The 8,662-nt window shown below is 37.6% G+C and overlaps 1 non-coding gene across 1 annotated transcript; it reads right to left on the minus strand.

Moving 5' to 3' along the window:
* Positions 1–7,228: 7,228 nt before the first annotated feature.
* On the minus strand, positions 7,229–7,332 carry LOC130943172 (small nucleolar RNA R71). The gene has a single exon (XR_009071702.1). It is a non-coding gene; the product is annotated as a small nucleolar RNA R71 (small nucleolar RNA).
* Between the last annotated feature and the right edge of the window lie 1,330 nt (positions 7,333–8,662).

Consider the following 8,662-nt stretch of genomic DNA (forward strand, 5'->3'; position numbering starts at 1 on the left):
CAACCCGTTTTTCCTTTTGAATTTTAAAATTTGAGTACAATTTTACTATTTGAAATAAGGATGCAAATTTAAACTAAAGAGTTCTTGCTCACCTTTCACATTTTTCTCTCTCAACGCCTCAAATATGATCCTGCCGAGGAAGATGGTTACTGTTCTCCACATTTCCTGAGCAGGACTGCATATGCGTCATTGTTTCTCTAGGTTCTCCTACTCCCTTATTTCGCCAAATCATAACTTTTTTCAAAATTTTTTAATCTTTTACATATGATTTTGTCACAGAAATATACTTTCTTATATATGGGTTTCGTGTTAGTGAGAGGTGGTGGTGGTGGAGAATCCAGTGTTGCTGCTCCTCCTCAGGCGAAACTTCAGGAAAAGCTATTGCGAGTTTTGCTTGGATCCATTCAAGACAAGGATGCAAGTATTGATGCACTTATAGTGGAAGAGTTGATTGAAAAGGCTTATGGATTTGCTGGAGTTTTTTCAGGTTTAGACTCTTGACCATTTCATTTAAATTTCCTTTTTCCTACTTTTGAGATATGTATTCAATTCCTATCTATACATACAGAGCACAAATATGAAATTGTCAAGAAGTTACTAGAGAGGCAGAGAGGAAGCACATTTATGGTATGACCGAAGATGATGTCAATGATGCTCCTGCTTTAAAGAAGGTTGATAATGGAATTGCTGTTGCTAATTTTGCAAGAAGTACTTCTGATATTGTCTCAACTGAACCATGATTGAGTGTTATTGTTAGTACAGGCTTAACCAGCAGAGCTATTTTCCAAAGAATGAAGAATGATACGGTTTGTTGATCTCCTATTTCTTCATTAACATAAAGATTAATTTAGTTTGTTTTTTGTTTCTATTTTAGATCTATGCAAAAGAATAAGAAGTACATGAATTTTGAATTCTATCTTGAAATTAGTTTAATTATTTTGATGTGGTGGCAATACTTTTTGTTTTCTGAATGAATGCTTGAACAGTGCATATTTTTTATAGTGAAGTTTATGAATGTTAAAATTGTTGGCTCTTGAAAGAATAATGAAAAAGGAGAAATGTTTTTAATGATCTGAAAAATCATAAAATTGATTCTTGAAGCAAGAAAAAGCAGTGAAAAACACAAAGCTTGCGAAAAAAATGCGAAAAATAAAGAAAAAAAAAGAAAAAAAAGAAGAAGCAAGCAGAAAAAGCCAATAGCCCTTTAAACTAAAAGGCAAGGGTAAAAAGAATCCAAGGCTTTGAGCATTAATGGATAGGAGGGCCCAAAGGAATAAAATCATGGCCTAAGCGGCTAAATCAAGCTGTCCTTAACCATGTGCCTGTGTCATGAAGGTCCAAGTGAAAAGCTTGAGACGAGTGGTTAAAGTCGTGATCCAAAGCAAAAAGAATGTGCTTAAAAACTCTGGACACCACTAACTGGGGACTCTAGTAAAGCTGAGTCACAATTTGAAAAGGTTCACCCAGTTATGTGTCTGTGGCATTTATGTATCCGGTGGTAATACTGGAAAACAAGATGCTTAGGGTCACGACCAAGACTCATAAGTACCTGTGTTCAAGAATCAACATACTAAACTAGGAGAATCAATAACACTATCTGAATTCTGAGTTCCTATGGATGCCAATCATTCTGAACTTCAAAGGATAAAGTGAGATGCCAAAACTGCTCAGAAGCAAAAAGCTACTAGCCCCGCTCATCTAATTGGAACTAAGATTCATTGATGTTTTGGAATTTATTGTATATTCTCTTCTTTTTATTCTATTTTGTTTTTAGTTGCTTGGAGACAAGCAACAATTTAAGTTTGGTGTTGTGATGAGCGGATAATTTATACGCTTTTTGGCATTATTTTTAGGTAGTTTTTAGTAAGTTTTAGTTACTTTTTAGTATATTTTTATTAGTTTTTATGCAAAATTCACATTTCTGGACTTTACTATGATTTTGTGTGTTTTTCTGTGATTTTAGGTATTTTCTGGCTGATATTGAGGGACCTGAGCAAAAATCTGATTTAGAAGCTGAGAAAGGACTGCAGATGTTGTTGGATTCTGACCCTCCTACACTCGAAGTGGATTTTCTGGAGCTACAGAAGCTCAATTGGCACGCTCTCAATTGCGTTGGAAACTAGACATCTTGGGTTTTCCATAAATGTATAATAGTCCATACTTTGTCGAGATTTGATGGCCCAAACTGGCGTCCAAACGCCCACCAGAGACCCTTTTCTGGCGTAAAACGCCGGAACTGGCACCAAAGATGGAGTTAAACGCCCAAACTGGCACCCAAGCTAGCATTTAACTCCAAGGATGGCCTATGCACGTGAAAGCTTCAAATCTCAGCCCAAGCACACACCAAGTGGGCCCAGGAAGTGGATTTCTGCACTTAGTTACTCATTTTCTGTAAACCTAGTTTACCAGTTTAGTATAAATAGCACTTTCTACTATTGTATTCGAAGTCTTTGACCTTTTGGGAGTTCTTCGAACCCTTTTTGGAGGCTGGCCATTCGGCCATGCCCGGACCATTTTGTTCTTATGTATTTTTCAACGGTGGAGTTTCTACACCTCACAGATTAAAGTGAGGAGCTCTGCTGTTCCTCATGAATTAATGCAAGTACTATTGTTTTTCCTTCAATTCACGCCTACTTCTTCTCCAAGATATACTCTTGTACTTAATTTAGTTAAGTCAAAATGAAGGGGGTGACCCGTGACAATCACCCACTATCTTCGTTACTCGCCTAACCAAGATCCGCGTGCCTGACAACCACAAAGCGTTCTATATGATGTTCAACGTAGTCATTGGACGCCAACCGGAGTATATTCTCTTGGGTCTCTGATCCGCGATTCACATCGTCTTTCCTGACAATAGAGCATTGATGAGCGGATAATTTATACGCTTTTTGGCATTGTTTTTAGTATGTTTTAGTTAGTTTTTAGTATATTTTTATTAGTTTTTAGTTAAAATTCACTTTTCTGGACTTTACTATGAGTTTGTGTATTTTTCTGTGATTTTAGGTATTTTCTGGCTGAAATTGAGGGACCTGAGCAAAAATCTGATTCAGAGACTGAAAAGGACTGCAGATGCTGTTGGATTCTGACCTCCCTGCACTCGACGTGGATTTTCTGGAGCTACAGAAGCCCAATTGGCGTGCTCTCAACGGCGTTGGAAAGTAGACATCCTGGGCTTTCCAGCAATGTATAATAGTTCATACTTTGCCAGAGATTTGATGGCCCAAACTGGCGTTCCAAATCAGCTCAAAACTGCCCGGCGTTAAACGCCGAAACTGGCACAAGAATGGGAGTTAAACGCCCAAACTGGCATAAAAGCTGGCGTTTAACTCCAAGAAAAGTCTCTACACGAACATGCTTCAATGCTCAGCCCAAGCACACACCAAGTGGGCCCGGAAGTGGATTTTTATGTAATTTACTCATCTTTGTAAACCCTAGGCTACTAGTTCCCTACATATAGGACCTTTTACTATTGTATTCTCATCTTTTGATCATTTTTGATCTTAGGATCATCTAGGTAGCTATCTTTGAGTAGTTTTATGCTATCTTAGATCATTTGGGGGCTGGCCTCACGGCCATGCCTAGACCTTGTTCTTATGTATTTTCAACGATGGAGTTTCTACACACCATAGATTAAGGTGTGGAGCTCTGCTGTACCTCGAGTATTAATGCAATTACTATTGTTCTTCTATTCAATTCAGCTTGTTCTTATTCCAAGATATTCATTCGCACTCAAGAACTTGATGAATGTGATGATTATGTGACGCTCATCATCATTCTCACTTATGAACGCGTGCCTGACAACCACTCCCGTTCTACAAGCAAACAAGGCTTGAATGTTTATCTCTTGGATTCCTTAATCGGAATCTTTGTGGTATAAGCTAGAATTGATGGCGGCATTCAAGAGAATCCGGAAGGTCTAAACCTTGTCTGTGGTATTCTGAGTAGAATTCAATGATTGAATGACTGTGACGAGCTTCAAACTCCTGAAGGCTGGGCGTTAGTGACAGACGCAAAAGAATCAATGGATTCTATTCCAACCTGATTGAGAACCGACAGATGATTAGCCATGCCGTGACAGGGTGCGTTGAACATTTTCACTGAGAGGACGGGACTGTAGCCACTGACAATGGTGATGCCCAACATACAGCTTGCCATGGAAAGGAGTAAGAAGGATTGGATGAAGACAGTAGGAAAGCAGAGAGACGGAAGGGACAAAGCACCTCCATTCGCTTGTCTTGAATTCCCACCAATGAATTACATAAGTATCTCTATCTTTATCTTTATGTTTTATTCATATATCATCCATAACCATTTGAATCTGCCTGACTGAGATTTACAAGATGACCATAGCTTGATTCATACCAACAATCTCCGTGGGATCGACCCTTACTTGCGTAAGGTTTATTACTTGGACGACCCAGTGCACTTGCTGGTTAGTTGTGCGAAGTTGTGAAAGTATGTTTAGACCATGGTATTGAGCACCAAGTTTTTGGAACCATTACCGGTGACTATTTGAGCTGTGAAAAGTAGAGATCACAATTTCGTTCACCAAGCATCCGAATCTAAGATTAGAACCTTCGTGGTATAGGCTAGAACCAATAGGCAGCATTCTTGAGATTCGGAAAGTCTAAACCTTGTCTGTGATATTCCGAGTAGGATCTGGGAAGGGATGACTGTGAAGAGCTTCAAACTCACGACTGTTGGGCGCAGTGACAGTGTGCAAAAGGATCAAGGGATCCTATTCCGACACAAGTGAGAACCGACAGATGATTAGCCATGCGGTAGCTGTGCCTGGTATTTTTCATCCAAGACGAGAAATCCGACAGTTGATTAGTCGTACAGAAATTGTAGATGACCATTTTCACTGAGAGGATCATACAGCTTGCCATGGAAGGGAGCACGCATGATTGGATGAAAATAATAGGAAAGCAGAGGTTCAGGAGCAACAAAGCATCTCCAACGCTTATCTGAAATTCCCACCAATGAATTACATAAGTATCTTTATTTTATTTTATGTTTTATTTATCTTTTAATTATCAAAATCTCATAAACATTTGAATCCGCCTGACTGAGATTTACAAGATGACCATAGCTTGCTTCAAGCCGTCAATCTCCGTGGGATCGACCCTTACTCACGTAAGATATTACTTGGACGACCCAGTGCACTTGCTGGTTAGTTGTGCGGAGTTGTGAAAAGTGCGATCACAATTTCGTACACCAAGTTTTTGGCGCCGTTGCCGGGGATTGTTCGAGTTTGGAGAACTGACGGTTCATCTTGTTGCTTAGATTGGGTAATTTTATTTTATGTTTAAGCTTTTTGTTTTTATTTTCGAAAAATACAAAAAAAATTTAATAAAATCATAAAAACCAAAAATATTTTGTGTTTTCTGTTTGAGTCTAGTGTCAAATTTTAAGTTTGGTGTCAATTGCACGTTTTTAATTTTCTTAAGTTTTCGAAAAAAAATATGCATTGTGTTCTTCTATGATCTTCAAGTTGTTCTTGACGATTTCCTTTGTTCAATCTCATGATTTTCTTGTTTTGTGTTTTATGTTATTTTTCGTATGCATTTTCAAAATCATAGTGTTTGAACATTCAAAATTTCTAAGTTTGGTGTCTTGCATGTCTTTCTTTTCTTAAAATTTTCAAAAATATGTTTTTGGTGTTCATCTTGACATTCAAAGTGTCCTTGCATGCATTACTTGTTTTGATCTTGCATTTTTATATTTTATTTCATTTTGTTGTTTTTCTCTCTCTTCATTAAAAATTCAAAAATAAAAAATATATCTTTTCAAGTAAATAATATAGAGAAATGATGATTCAGAATATAAAGCAGAAGAATCACAGAGAAAAAGAGCTCACTGGCAATAAAACGCCATTAAAGAGGCACTTTGGGCGTTAAATGCCAGAATGGCTATCATTCTGGGCGTTTAACGCCAGTAAAGCTATCATTCTGGGCGTTTAACGCCAGGATGACACAAGGGAGGTAATTTCATTCCCAATTCAATTTTTTTTTCAAATTTTCATGTTTTAATTCATAATTTTAAAATCTTATCTTTCCACATTTTCAAAAATCCTTGCTAATAATTAATGTTTTGATTAAAAAATTGCAAGTTTGTTACTTTCTTGTTAAGAAAGGTTCAACCTTTGAATTTTAGAATCATATCTTTTAATTTCTTGTTACTCAAGTCATCAATTTTAAAAATCATATCTTTTTAATCAAATCTTTTTCAATCATATCTTTTTAAATTTTGATTTCAAAATCTTTTCTCTAACTTCTTATCTTTTCAAAATTATTTTCAAATCTTTTTCAACTAATTGCTATTTATAATCTTTTTCAAAACCACCTAACCACTTTTCCACTTCCAATTTTCGAAAATCACTAACCACTTTTTTTCAAAAATCTTTTTTATTAACTAATTGTTTTCAATTCTAATTTTATTTTATTCCTTTTTAAATTTTTCGAAAACTCTCTCTCTCCTCTCTTTCTATTTATTTCATTTAATTGCTAAAAATTCTCTTCCACTTATCTAAAAATTCGAACCCTCTCTCTCCCTCTGTGTTCGAATTCTTCTTATTCTCTCTCTACCATATTCCTCTATTATTCTTTTCTATTGACACCTCAAGGAATCTCTATTCTGTGACATAGAGGATTCCACTACCCCTTTTTGTTATCTTCTTTTTCATATGAGTAGAAACAGGGATAAAAATATTCTTGTTGAAGCTGATCCTGAACCTGAAAGGACTCTGAAGAAGAAGCTAAGAGAAGCTAAAGTACAACACTCCTGAGAGGACCTTACAGAAAATTTCGAAAAAGAAGTAGACATGGTAGCCGGACCCAACAACAATGCTAGAGATGCAAGGAAGATGCTTGGTGACTATACTGCACCAACTTCCAACTTCTATGGAAGAAGCATCTCAATTCTTGCCATTGGAGCAAACAACTTTGAGCTTAAGCCTCAATTAGTTTCTCTAATGCAGCAGAATTATAAGTTTCATAGACTTCCATAAGAAGATCCTCATCAGTTCTTAGCTGAATTCTTGCAAATCTGTGATACTGCTAAGGCCAATGGGGTTGATCCCGAGGTCTACAGGCTTATGCTTTTCCCCTTTGCTATAAGAGTCAGAGCTAGGATATGGTTGGATTCACAACCTAGAAAAAGCATGAACTCTTGGGATAAGTTGGTCACTGCTTTCTTGACCAAATTTTTTCCACCTCAAAAGATGAGCAAGCTTAGAGTGGAAATCCAAACCTTCAGACAGAAGGAAGGTGAATCCCTCTATGAGGCTTGGGAAAGATACAAGCAATTAACCAAAAGGTGTCCTGCTGACATGTTTCCAGAATGGAGCATCATATGTATATTCTATGATGGTCTGTCTAAAATGTCCAAGATGTCATTGGACCATTCCGCTGGTGGATCTCTTCATCTGAAAACACCTACAGAAGCATAGGAACTCATTGAGATGGTTGCAAATAACCAGTTCATGTACACTTCTGAAAGAAATCCTGTGAATAATGGGATGACTCAGAAGAAAGAAGTTCTTGAGATTGATACTCTGAATGCCATATTGGCTCAGAACAAAATATTGACTCAATAAGTCAATATGATTTCTCAGAATCTGACTGGATTGCAAGCTACATCCGACAGTGCTAAAGAAGCCTCCTTTGAAAGAGAAGCCTATGACCCTGAGAACCCTGCAATGTAAGCGGTGAATTACATGGGAGAATCCTATGGAAACACCTATAATCCTTCATGGAGGAATCATCTAAATTTCTCATGGAAGGATCAACAGAAGCTTCAATAAGGCTTCAACAATAATAATGGTGGGAGAAATAGGTTTGGCAATAGCAAGCCTTTTCCATCATCTTCTCAGCAACAGACAGAGAATTCTGAGCAGAGCCTCTCTGGCTTAGCAAACATAATCTCTGATCTATCTAAGACCACTCTCAGTTTCATGAATGAAACAAGGTCCTCCATCAGAAATCTAGAGGCACAAGTGGGTCAGCTGAGTAAAAGAGTTATTGAAACTCCTCCTAGTACTCTCCCAAGCAATATAGAAGAGAATCCCAAAAGAGAGTGCAAGGCCATAACTATAACCAAAATGGCCGAACCTGGAGAGAGTGAAAAGGCAGTGATTCCCAGTGAGGAAGACCTCAAGGGACGTCCACTAACCAATAATAAGTTCCCTATTGAGGAACCAGAGAAATCTGAGGCTCATACAGAGACCATAAAAATTTTACTGAACTTACTTTTGCCATTCATGAGCTCTGATGAGTATTCTTCCTCTGAAGAAGACGAAGACACTGTTGAAGAGCAAGTTGCTCAGTATCTAAGAGCAATCATGAAGCTCAATGCCAAGTTATTTGGTAATGAGACTTGGGAGGATGAACCTCCATTACTCATCAATGAACTGAATACATGGATTCAGCAAACATTGCCTCAAAAGAAACCGGATCCCGAAAAGTTCTTAATACCTTGCACCATAGGCACCATGAACTTTGAAAAGGCTCTGTGTGACCTGGGGTTAGGTATCAACCTCATGCCACTCTCTATAATGGAAAAACTAGGGATCTTTGAGGTACAAGTTGCAAGAATCTCACTAGAGATGGCAGACAAATCAATGAAATAGGCTTATGGACTTGTAGAGGATGTTTTAGTGAAG

Source organism: Arachis stenosperma, chromosome 7 (genome assembly GCF_014773155.1).
Source record: "Arachis stenosperma cultivar V10309 chromosome 7, arast.V10309.gnm1.PFL2, whole genome shotgun sequence".
NCBI lineage: Eukaryota > Viridiplantae > Streptophyta > Magnoliopsida > Fabales > Fabaceae > Arachis > Arachis stenosperma.